Source organism: Dermacentor andersoni, chromosome 2, assembly GCF_023375885.2.
Source record: "Dermacentor andersoni chromosome 2, qqDerAnde1_hic_scaffold, whole genome shotgun sequence".
Classification (NCBI taxonomy): domain Eukaryota; kingdom Metazoa; phylum Arthropoda; class Arachnida; order Ixodida; family Ixodidae; genus Dermacentor; species Dermacentor andersoni.
In genome coordinates this window covers 75,604,467-75,615,684 of record NC_092815.1, presented here as the reverse complement: position 1 = coordinate 75,615,684, position 11,218 = coordinate 75,604,467, and the positions used below count along the sequence as shown (strand labels likewise).

At 43.0% G+C, this 11,218-nt stretch overlaps 1 long non-coding RNA gene across 4 annotated transcripts; it reads left to right on the top strand.

The window, feature by feature from the left end:
• The first annotated feature begins 106 nt into the window (after window positions 1–106).
• LOC129382489 (uncharacterized) lies at window positions 107–11,002 on the top strand. 4 transcript variants are annotated; one of them, XR_008610577.2, is made up of 5 exons: window positions 107–396; window positions 1,968–3,664; window positions 5,689–6,850; window positions 7,882–7,958; window positions 10,439–11,002. It is a non-coding gene; the product is annotated as an uncharacterized lncRNA (long non-coding RNA). The 4 variants fall into 4 exon arrangements; XR_011892774.1 differs by having other exon boundaries at window positions 8,726–11,002; XR_011892776.1 differs by lacking the exon at window positions 7,882–7,958.
• Window positions 11,003–11,218: the final 216 nt, after the last annotated feature.

Below are 11,218 nucleotides of genomic sequence, written 5' to 3'. Positions count from 1 at the left end.
CGGATGTTAGTTCCCTAAGTTGTTTTCCAACTGTCCCTATGGGGCCACTGAATACCTAGTGTGTCACGTGATTGGGGAGGTTTCTTCCCTGTATTGCTGCCGGATTATGCAACAACCCTAGTGCGTGCAATGTCGGAATGGCGCACGTCTGTGATCGAGCTGCCATCGGCGATGACGATCGTCGCTGCGAATTCTGCAGCAAACTATTCATACAGAGGAAGAACATGCTGCAACACATCAGGAACGTTCACAAAATGGCCGTGGATGTCAAGAAATTGATGAAATGCGACGTATGTGGCACTTCCCTGCCTACAATGGAGAAGTATTCGGTGCACCAGATCGCTGCGCACAACTTCGAGGCTGATTACGTGCACCCGGTGTTCCGGAACAATAAGGGTGAGGAACAGTTTTATTAAGTTTATTCTCAGTCATCGTGAGCAAATGACGTTTAAACGCAATATTATATCTTGGACTTTTTTTAATTTCTTGTTGCGCAGTGTGTCTCCAAAAAGGCAGTTGTTTATGCTTTGCGGGCCTTTGTTTTCTTTTTCTCTATCTGTTTCGCGAAGAGCAGCTTTTGCGCAGGTGCCTAATTTATTTCCTTGGGGTATTTTGAAGTTTGTATCCTCGTTAAATATAATTTGTTTGTTTATCCATAGTCATGTGTGCGCGCTCCCAGCGATGCGCTACATGACGTACGTTTGGCATTGTCTGCTTTCCTGCACACCAAGTGGAGTGAAATTTGACGTTTGTACATCTTCTTATTTTTTTAAGCGACAGGAGTAAGCTGTTCTGCGTTCTGACGTTGCTCTGTGCCACATACGTGCGTGGCCTAGTCTTCGCCTCAGTGCACGTTTCAATGCGGCAGAGACGCAGAACCGGTACCATACATGAATTTGCGGATGTCGCCGGGATGGTTTCCCAGCGTATTGTGGGCAAACTCTTTAGCAGTACATTTCATAGAATAGAGCGAAATGTGACGCTCGCGCAACCCCCCCCCCCTTTTTTTTTTTTTTACTTAAACGAGAGGAGGGATTTGCTCTGCGTTCTGACGTTGCTCTGCGCTACTTGCGTGCGTGGTGTAGTCTTCGCCTCAGTGCAGGCCGCAATAGGTCCGAATGCAGGCCGACGTAGGTCCACGACCACACTTGCAATTGCGGCTGTCAGCGGCTTGGTTTCCCGGCGTACTTTGGGAAAATTCTTTAGTAGTACCACAGTCCCTCAATAGAAGGACTCTGGTTGTAGATTTCGTAAAGTAGAGCGAAATTTGACGCACGCGCAATCCTTTTTTCTTTAAGAAGAGTGTGTTAGGAGGCTACTTGGTAAGACATCTTCTTGTGAACTTAAACTGCGCTTGAGAAAACACACCAACGTAGAAGAAGACAGGACGAACGCAGACTAGCAACTAGTTTATTGAAATCACACATAATGCTGCCTCTTCGAACCAGGCGCATGCCCAAGCCAGATCATAACCGCGTGACGATGGAACACTCCCTTGCCAAGCCCCTATCTACAGTAAAAAATCAAGCTCTTCTTGAAAAGAAGGAGCTTTTCAAGAAGAAACTGAGAGAAGGGATTCACACTGTTCTGGGGCGTAGCTTGCACCATGTGCTCTCAGTTCGTCTTTGTCTTATCGTAACAGCATTGCTATGAATGTACAGTCTGATTCAATATTGAGGAAGGAGTGAGCATAGATCATGCTTAAGTTTCATATTTGTTTCTTATTAAAACAAAACTAATATGATAAATTTTTTGAAGTTATGGCGCATTGCATTTGAAATTCAATTTTAACATAAATTTGAGCAATATCAAGGGTGACCTCATGACACAGTCGAGTTGAAGGTGAGGGAGTAAAATAAATGCTACATTAGCCCGTGTCCAAAGCCTTTAGAGTGATTATTTTTGTTTGCATCTCTCTCCCAATAGTACTTGTCACTATCTAATGCTATTTTGTGCTTTTATTACAGAATTTCATGAATGGAAAGCAAAAGAATAGGGTAGCCAAAACTGCTGGTTCATTTTGCCCAGGGACCCCAAAAAGCTGGCCAGTGGAGAAACAAGGATCCACTATTACTGTAATAGATCAGGCGAGGCAAGGAAAAAGGAAGGTCATAGTGACCGTCGGGAGAAAAGTCAGGGGAGCTGTAGGTCTGGTAAGATATGTCTTTCATTTATTACCGTCACAATTACCGTCCGACACCTGAAGGCACCACCATAAAAGTCAGGTATCAAAGAAACCATTACGGTCATAAACCAGAAATTCAGCACTTGAGAATGAGTGACAAGGAAAAGGCCAGCGTAGCAGAGAACCTAGAAAGGGGTATGCCCATGAAAACCATTCTAAAGCGAGTAAGAACATCTGTGGCATCCAAGCTGAGGCCCGTGCACTTGGCAGAGTGCTCAACCCTGCATAACATGAAACAGCAGTTTAACATTGCTGCTCCTGAACATTGTCACACTAATGACGCTATCAGTGTAGACATGTGGGTGCTTGTGATGAAAGAAAAAGGTGAAACACTTGTCCGCCTGTACAAGGCACAAGGTGCAGTGGACCCAAGTGGTACATTTCCTTCAGCAGACTTTGCTCTTGTTCTGATGACAGTCTCAGAAGGAGCTACTAGAAAAATTGGGCCCTGCAGGTACTGTATGTCTTGACTCCACACATGGAACTACAGAGTACCAGTTTGAGCTGACCACTCTTCTGGTGCTAGATAAAATAGGATCAGGTGTAGCTATAGCTTATTTCATCTGCAACCGGATGAACGAGCAAACTTTGACAGCATTCTTCAAATATCTGGAGTTGGCCATGGCCAAAAAAGTGGCTGCTAAGACATTGATATCTGATGATGCGTCGCAATTCTACAAAGCATGGTCCATGGTCATGGGTGCCGCAAAACAGAAACTTCTCAGTGCCTGGCATGTGGATAACAATTGGCATAAGAAGATACTCGAGTGTGTAGAGAAACAGCTAAGGCCACATGTTTACCATAGTGTGTGGCTACTCTTAGAGTTCCTCGCGGAAAAGGCATTTGAAGATTATTTTAAGCAATTCCTTTCTAGTGAGGGAGAAAAACTGAGGGACTTCCTGAAGTACTTCAATGACCACTATGCAGTTAGGCCGCAAGAGTGGGCCTATTGCTTTAGGACTAGAGCAGCTGTCAACACTAACATGCACCTTGAGAGCAAGCGCAGGACGTTAAAGCATACTATGCTGGAGAGAAAACAGAATAAGCATGGTGACAAACTTATTTCTGCCCTCATGGACTTGACAAATCATTTTTTAATGAAAAGGGCTATCCAGATGATGAAAGGGGCAAAGGGTAAGAAGCTGAGCAGAATTCAGAAGAACCACAGGTCTGGCAGTGAAATGGCAGCTTGAGCCAAATTAAATGAAGATGGCTGTGCCAAATTAAATGAAGATGGCATATAGACTGTGCCATCTCAGTCTATTAAAGGGCTCTCATATAAAGTGTCAAAAGTGGGAGATGGTGCTTGCTGTCCTTTGAGGTGTAAGGAATGTGCAGTGTGTGTGCATACTTACATGTGCACTTGCTATGACCATCTTATACACTTTACAGTGTGCAAGCACATTCACTGTGTGGTCATCGCTAATCCAACTAGCAGCAACAAGGCCCATGAGAGCTCACCCGAAGAAGCATGTGAGGCAAGTCGGGCATTGCACATTGTACAGAGTATAACAAAGCTGGAAGCAGCCAAAGCAGTGTAAAGCTCAGCACTCTTAAGAGCAAAAATGGACTCAGTCAGACAGGCAATATCAGATGGTGAAGTCTCTGAGGGTGTGGCTGAGAAGGCAAACAATTTGTTTGAGCCAGTTTTCATGCTTGTTGAAAGTGAAAGTGACCCAAAAAGAAAGATGCCAGACCATTCAAATGAACCAGCCAACAAAAAAGTTGTGCACCTGTTAAGATTTCACTCTACAAAAAACCCTAGATTGTCGCAGCCATCATCTAGCCTTTCAAGGCCCACTGAAGTTCAAAAGGAAGTCCTTAAATAACAGCTTAGGGACAGCAACATAGAAACAAGAGATAACCATGTCAGCAGGGCACGATTACTGGTAACAAGCCTCCAGTGCAGTTAGGAAGAGAGAAGTGGTGCAGTAGTGCTGTGCTGTCATGCCTTATTGAAGCAGGTTGAGGGCTCGCATGTTAACAAATCATGACATGTGGTCTCTGATGATTAGCCCGTCTGTTTTTGTCTGTGGTGTGCAGCCATATGTCACAGCTGGATGGTATGTGTGTTAGAGCACGAGAGATGCCTCCATGCTTGTTGTATGAGCTGCTGGTAAGTGTTCTGTGAAGATAGGTACAGACCCAGTGGTCATCTCTGGTATGTGGCAGCTGTTGGATGGTAGTGTGTTAGAGCACGCCTCCATGCTTGTCATATGAGCCGCTGGTAAGTATGTCTGTACATAGATGTAAGGAAGTGCATTGGATGGTGTGTAGTGTTTCAGTGTGCAAAAGCCTCCAATGTGTTTTGCTACTTATAAATTTGTGTAAACACTCAGTAGAGCAGTAGTTATGATGTTGCACTGTTGAGCACGAGCTTGCGGGTTCAATCCCAGCAAAGGTGGCTGCATTTCAGTGGTGGTGAAATGAAAAAAAAAAAGTGTGTAGTTGAATTTAAGTGCACATCACAAAACCCGAGGTGGTCAAAAATATTACTGAGTCCCGCACTGTGGCATGCCTCATAATTCGATCTAGATTTTGTGTTCCATGTGATGTTCTTATTGCCCATTTGAATAAACTTTTATTTTTCAGATTACCAAAATAGAGGGCATATGCAGTGGTATTGTGTGCAGTCTGGATAAGTTGCTCTGGTCATGAGCACTCAATTAAATCTTCTGCATACTTGGCTGCAGCAGACAGTGTCATAATGATTGTAAAGACTATGCAGAAAGCTTTAGGCCACTCTACATATCAGATCAGTTTTATATTGCATCCCTTATGATGCATCTCTTACTTGAGTAGGCATAATAACAATTGGCAATGCTTCCTTACACATATAATATTTTTCTCTTTTTCTTTTGGAAGAGTAGCCTTCGAAGAATAATCTACAACAGTGCTCCTACCTTCTCTTTCACTGTCTCCCCATTTCTTTTCTACACTTCAACTTCATTCTACGCACTTTCTTATTCTCCTCTTCATCCTACATTGAGGGTGTGGGAAAGTGAGCTAAGCGTGCATAAAGATTGCTGTGCCGAACTTAATTGCGGCACTGACGAAAACAAATCTTTGTCAAAAGGTTCACTCCAGCTACATTCCCCCTCCAAACACTGTTTATCACTTCAAGCCTTCATATTCCTGTGAGCTTTTGTCTTGTTTAACAGTTGTAACAGTCATACTATTTATTACTATCAATAGCCAGCATACATTTAGCACTGCAAAGGGCTGTTTAGAAGATGTGCGAGTTTCTACTTCCCTTATGATAAATACTCCAGACATTCAGTCTCTATTTTATGAAAATCTTTCAAACATTGCCAGTGATGACCACCATATAGGTTAATGTCGGCATGGGATTGAGGCTTTCCCGCAAAAAGAACAGTTATGTTGTGCTCATATCATGTGACTGGCAGTTTCTGCTGTAATTTTTGCACTTGTCAACTGCACTGTGAAGAGTTCATTTCTGTGAATATGTGCTGGCCTGATTCTTCTTGTTCACGCATTTCAGATCTTGTGCTATGAGATGAGGAGGTGTAAAATAAAAACACCGTGTAGATTTCACAATGCCTTTAAGAAACCACGCGAAGCTTGGAGATGAAGCATTACATGCACCTTGAACCAAGTGTCTGGACACAGCGAGTGAAAGTTGTTTTGTCATGAGCGAGGGTGTCGGTGTTACTTGTAACTACCTTTAAATAAAAGTTTGTTTCAAAACAGTGGCTCAACTCTGTGTTCCCCTGGTAAAAAACAAAACCATTGGGATTTACAATTCGCTTTTTAAACATAATTGAACAACATGAATAAAAAAAACTTGATGAATCAAGATATAAGCTTGCCATACCATGGAAACACTTGAAACTCCTTTTGAGAAGCTTACTCATACACGAACACACTATAGCAATTATTTTCAATCGTATACCCACAATTTGCCGTGTCAGCACGTCAAGTTTCAAGGCAGATTTTTTTTAGACTCCAGGAAGCTATATGCCTAATTCTATCCATTGTTTACTGCATTGCATTTGATTTTCTATAACAAATAAAATTGAATTCTCCATTGATTGCGCCGACGCTCACGTTATAATTATATGCTATTATTATTGACTAGTCATATATTTTCTTGGCGGGTGGGGGCTGCACTGGTGGCGTTCTACGAATTTGCGCCGCGTGTTTGTGCGGGTAAGCTTAAGTGCAGAATTTTTTTTGCGCGTTATGAAAACAATGCACTGCAGGTATTTTAATTAATGCAACGAGCTGTATGAAATATCGGTCAAGGGGTTGGAAACGTCGTTATAGAGAATCCCGACGATTTTTCTTTTGCGTGTGTGTATTTGGAGTTGATTCACAGTTTTATTTGTTTATTTTGGCTACATTGCGCCAATTGCGGTTCCATAGAAAAAAGAAACGCGCTTCCACGCGCTTGCCGACTCGATCGCAAGGGGACAGCCTGATCAACATCAATATCAGCAGCAATGGCGGATTTGCGCTTGCCATGGCGCTTGCAAAGTTTTCAATAGTTTTCGACTATTAAGTGATGCTTTTGCTATTTTAACGTGTGGAGGTTCATTGTACGTCTGTTTTTTCAAGTTTGGCATGTGTTTTAACACATGTGAAGGTGTAGTCTTTTCTTCTTCAGCGGATATTTGTACAAGACCCCGTTCACCGTCTATCAGGTAAGATGTGTACGTATGCTACACGCAATCGTAGTGCTTCACTAAGCCACAGTGCACTACAAAGTTAAGCATGAGCGGTACACAAAATTCACAAGTTCTTAGTATTGCCAAGAACAACCATTGCTTGGTGAAGTTCTCACATGCGTTGTAGAAGTTGTTGGGCGCGGCAGTGCTGAACGTAGCGTTAGCGGCTTAAGTCGTGTTTTTTACTAGTAACAACGTGTCACTATTTCATATTATTGGCGGCGTCTCCAGGACACCAACTCGGTAACGGGGACACCAGAGCTAGAACGCGGACTGGTCCATGGGTTGGGGCTCGGCGAGGCCTGCGCGTGCTAGTAGTATATCTTGATGTCTGTAGGCTGTGTGTAAGTCGTACTTTCCGAATTTTCTGACGCATTTTAAGATCAGCAGCTGTCCGCTTTCGCGGACAAGGCTGGAGTCAGGGTGGTCCGTGAGTTGGGGCAACATAACCTGCTTCCAGTTTGGGACCGCCCTGCTTCCAGTTTTGATCCCTCCGCTGCCCCTTGGGTACCCTGCCGCCTCCTTGATTATAATCTAATGCTCTCCTGAGGCCTCTGTTTGCCGGTTACATGTGCCCTCCTGGAGCCTTACTTGTAAATGAATCCGATCTATCGTCGCAACGAAAAAAGCGCCCCGCGACTTCTACAACACCAGTCAGAACCTTGCCCATTGGTTTACATATGTGTGGCCGCAAATATCTGAAACTTAATGCCAGTTCAACAGGTTTGTTGGCAAGGGTGTCAGGTCGTTGCTTTGTGTTGAATCGGCCTTTTCTCAATTCTTAAGAATTTAATTAGAATGCACCTGACCAGTGCTGCTTTGTGGTGCTTGCCACCAGTCCCTTGGACAGGGAAGACGTATGAGAATCCCTGTGCATACACTTTATATGCAGTGGTGTGACCGCTTCCTTTGGGAAACTACCACGTTAGCGATATTGTGAGCGCAATGTGACTTTCCGTCATCTTCCTCATCCGTACGTAGTGTGTGTCGCTTCTTCCTCGCCATAGCTCTAGCTCGGCAAGAATAAAGCGGTTCCTTAGAAGTGGTGGAGGTGCTGGGGTTCTGCATACCAAGGACGTATAAGGTAACAGTGTTTGTGCCTTTAATATGTCTCATTCGATCATTTTGAGACGTGGTGGTGTTCATGCGGTAGCACTGTGCAAGCACATCCACAATGTAAGAGGTACATGATTCTCGAATTGTATACTCTCTCTGGGCTTTTCTCACGATTTCAGCACAAGTAGTGGGAGCATCAAAAAACTGACAAAGCTGGTGCATGAATGTTGCCCAGTGTTGGTGTTCCTTGGTGTTGAAATTATCCTTCCTTTCTCTAAATCCAAGGGCGAGATCTTGCATTCTGAATGTTTGCTTGCGCTCTCATTATTCGCCTTCACCATGCTTTCATCAGCGGTCGTCTGCTTGGTGAAGTGGGAGCGCCTATTGAACACTGCCTACTCACTGATGTAGAAGGTGAAGCAAACAGTCAGAAAGCTAGAAGCTTGCCCAATCTCATCCCAGGTTTTTAATCCAGTTTGACATTGAAGCATCCTGGTAGTATTAAAGTACTTTAGAAAGAGGTTCCAGAAGCATTGCCAAGTTTGCCACTTGGTGAAATTTGTAGTTTGGAAACAATTTAGGCTCTTAGCAAGATTAGTAGTGAACAGAGGTTTTCACATGGCGATTGGTGTTGTCCAAATGCATGAAGAGGTCACAGTACGAGTACTTAAGCTGATAGTGTCGGGTAACCACAAGCACCAGCAGGGGCCCCGTAACAGTGTCCCCTTTAACTTCAGATATGCTTCACTGCATGATGCTAAATATGCTTCGCCGCATAACACGACTCTCCTGCAGTGAAGGTGACTTAAACCGACAACAGCCGAGAAGGTGCAAACAGCACTGCGCTGCCTGGTTCTTGCTGTTGGCCTTTTGTTCTTTTCACAGTGTCCTTACTGTAAGTGCACTCCAGAGTTGCAATGCAGGAATATGCATGTGTGCATAAGCTTTCATTCAAGAGTAACTCATGATCATAAGTTACGTCATCATGGTTTCGTACCATGTCACGGCATCATAAGTGAGACATAATAAAGAAGCCCTCAAAGTCTGCGGGAGAGACTAATCTTTTGTGCGAGATTGTGCTATCCTTGCTGCACGCAGTGCAATATTATATGACTCTCATTTCTATGGTGGCATTGTCGATTATGAATGTTTCCTTACTGCGTTAAAAAAATGTGAGTGCATCTTTCAGATAATAATGGCATTATAGCTTCAGAGTTGTTCAAGTTTGGGGTACTTGTTCACTAAAAGTACATTATCAGGAAAGCTTTAGAATGTCTAGGTCATAATTGCATTTGAAGAACTAAGTCTTCCTACACATAGCAATTGGTAGCTTACTGTGTAATGTTGAAGGTGGTTTTTATTCATAGGCCCTATGCAGAGAGCAGCAACACAATGCCTGGCATGTGACCAGGGTTCGTCACAGTGTTTGCATTTCCAGTGCTCGTAACTGATTCCAAGCATAAATTTGCTTTATGAATTCTTTGTAGACAGAAGGTGCTTGAATATTGGTTGCATGAAATGCTCCAATGCACACTGTATATGTACAGGGTGTCTTTTATTACCATACAGATTTTCTTGTTTTAAAGTTATGAGCGCAGCAAATGTGGCATTCTTGCAGAGGAATTCCTCTATTTTGGAACTCCACAAATTTGGAGGCAGTCACATTTTATAGCACTCTCATTTCTTACAAATCTTGAAAGTTGCACCTAATTCAAGATATTCATCATTGAATTTCACTGGTAAATCGAGGCAATATTGGAACCGAGTGTGCTGGGAGCGCAGAAAAGAAGGTCCCGCTACCTCATCAGATGGAAACACCCCCGACAACAAGCTCGAGAAAGTCTGAAACAACATCTTGGCCAGTCATTGTAGCAGCTGATACGACACACTTTGCCTGGCAAGCATGTGCATCAGTGTGTCGTGTCAGGCTATCATTTAAGCTTTGTCCCACACTTCTCGACAGGGCACTGCCGCCTGATGTGGAGCAGGATGCACCAAGTTTTGATTGTACTCAATTGAGCGCGATAATGAATATTTCAAAATAAGTGCAATTTTCGAGATTTCGAAAAAGAAAGGGTGTGCGTTCACATGTGACTGCCTCCAAATATGCCATTTAGAAGGCTGCCGCGAAGTTACTAATAAAAAAGTGACTGAATTTTTCAAAATTAATTTTCTGAAACTCTCATTAGCAGCAAAGTGTGTCCTCCTCACCTAGAAACTCCTTTGCAAGAACGACAGGCTCTCTGTGCTCAAAACTTTTTGCTAAATATCTGCATGGTTAAAAAAAAAAAACTAGATATGCATAATTGTTAATGTATGAAAATCGTACACTATCACTTTTCAAAATTTTTGTCCTATGCAACACCAGAAAAATTGGAAATAGAAGCTTCAGGTGACCTATCTGATGTGCAAGTTGCATGGCCATATTATTGTTTTAATTTTTCGCTATTACCTTTTACTGTGATGTCGCCACTGCAGCAGCTCGATGGCTGTGGCTTTTCATTCCAGGTCACAAAGCTGCACCCAGGTAGAGGCAGAATCCAAAAATGCTTGTGTACTTAAGTATAGCTGCACATTACAGAATCCGAGGCCCTCAAGATTTATCCATAGCCCTCGTGTAGCCCACGAGTTCCATATTTTTTATTGGGATTGAAGAGCAACGTTTGTGCTGTATCCTTCTATTTCAGACTAAATAATGTGCATGCAAAATTATATCTTCATTACACCATTGCACCAATATCTGTTGTGCGTTGATTTTCTGATGTCCTTGCATTTGCTATAGCAAGGATTTTTAAAAATCAGCCACAAAAGAAAAAATAAATGGTCAAGGAACGAAGTGGTGTGTAGCAGCTCCCTTTTTTTTTTAATCGGCAGCAAGTTTTGCACTCGTGTGTTAGCAACACTGTTTCGCCAGTTGTGTACTTCAAAAGAAGTGTTATCTTTCTGCTTTGGAACTTTGTGGTTTTCTTCTGCCAGCTGCTTGACCAACACAAGCAAAATGTACTTTGGATATTCCACAAATTCATTCTGTATGCATTTGGTACAATAAAATTTGTTTCAAGAATGGACAAATGCAGTGATGGTTAATTGAAAACTGCAACATGCCGAGTTTCATGCTTCATTAATTTTCTCAGCCCCAAAGAAAGCATGCGAGGTTTGAAAATGTATCATGTGACATTAGTGCACTCGGTCTAGAGAACTGATTAATGCTGCACATACATTGAACATGGTGGCCATGACCATCCCTCATGAATTGGCATTCCCTGCCTAAACCACCTCAGCAAGAAA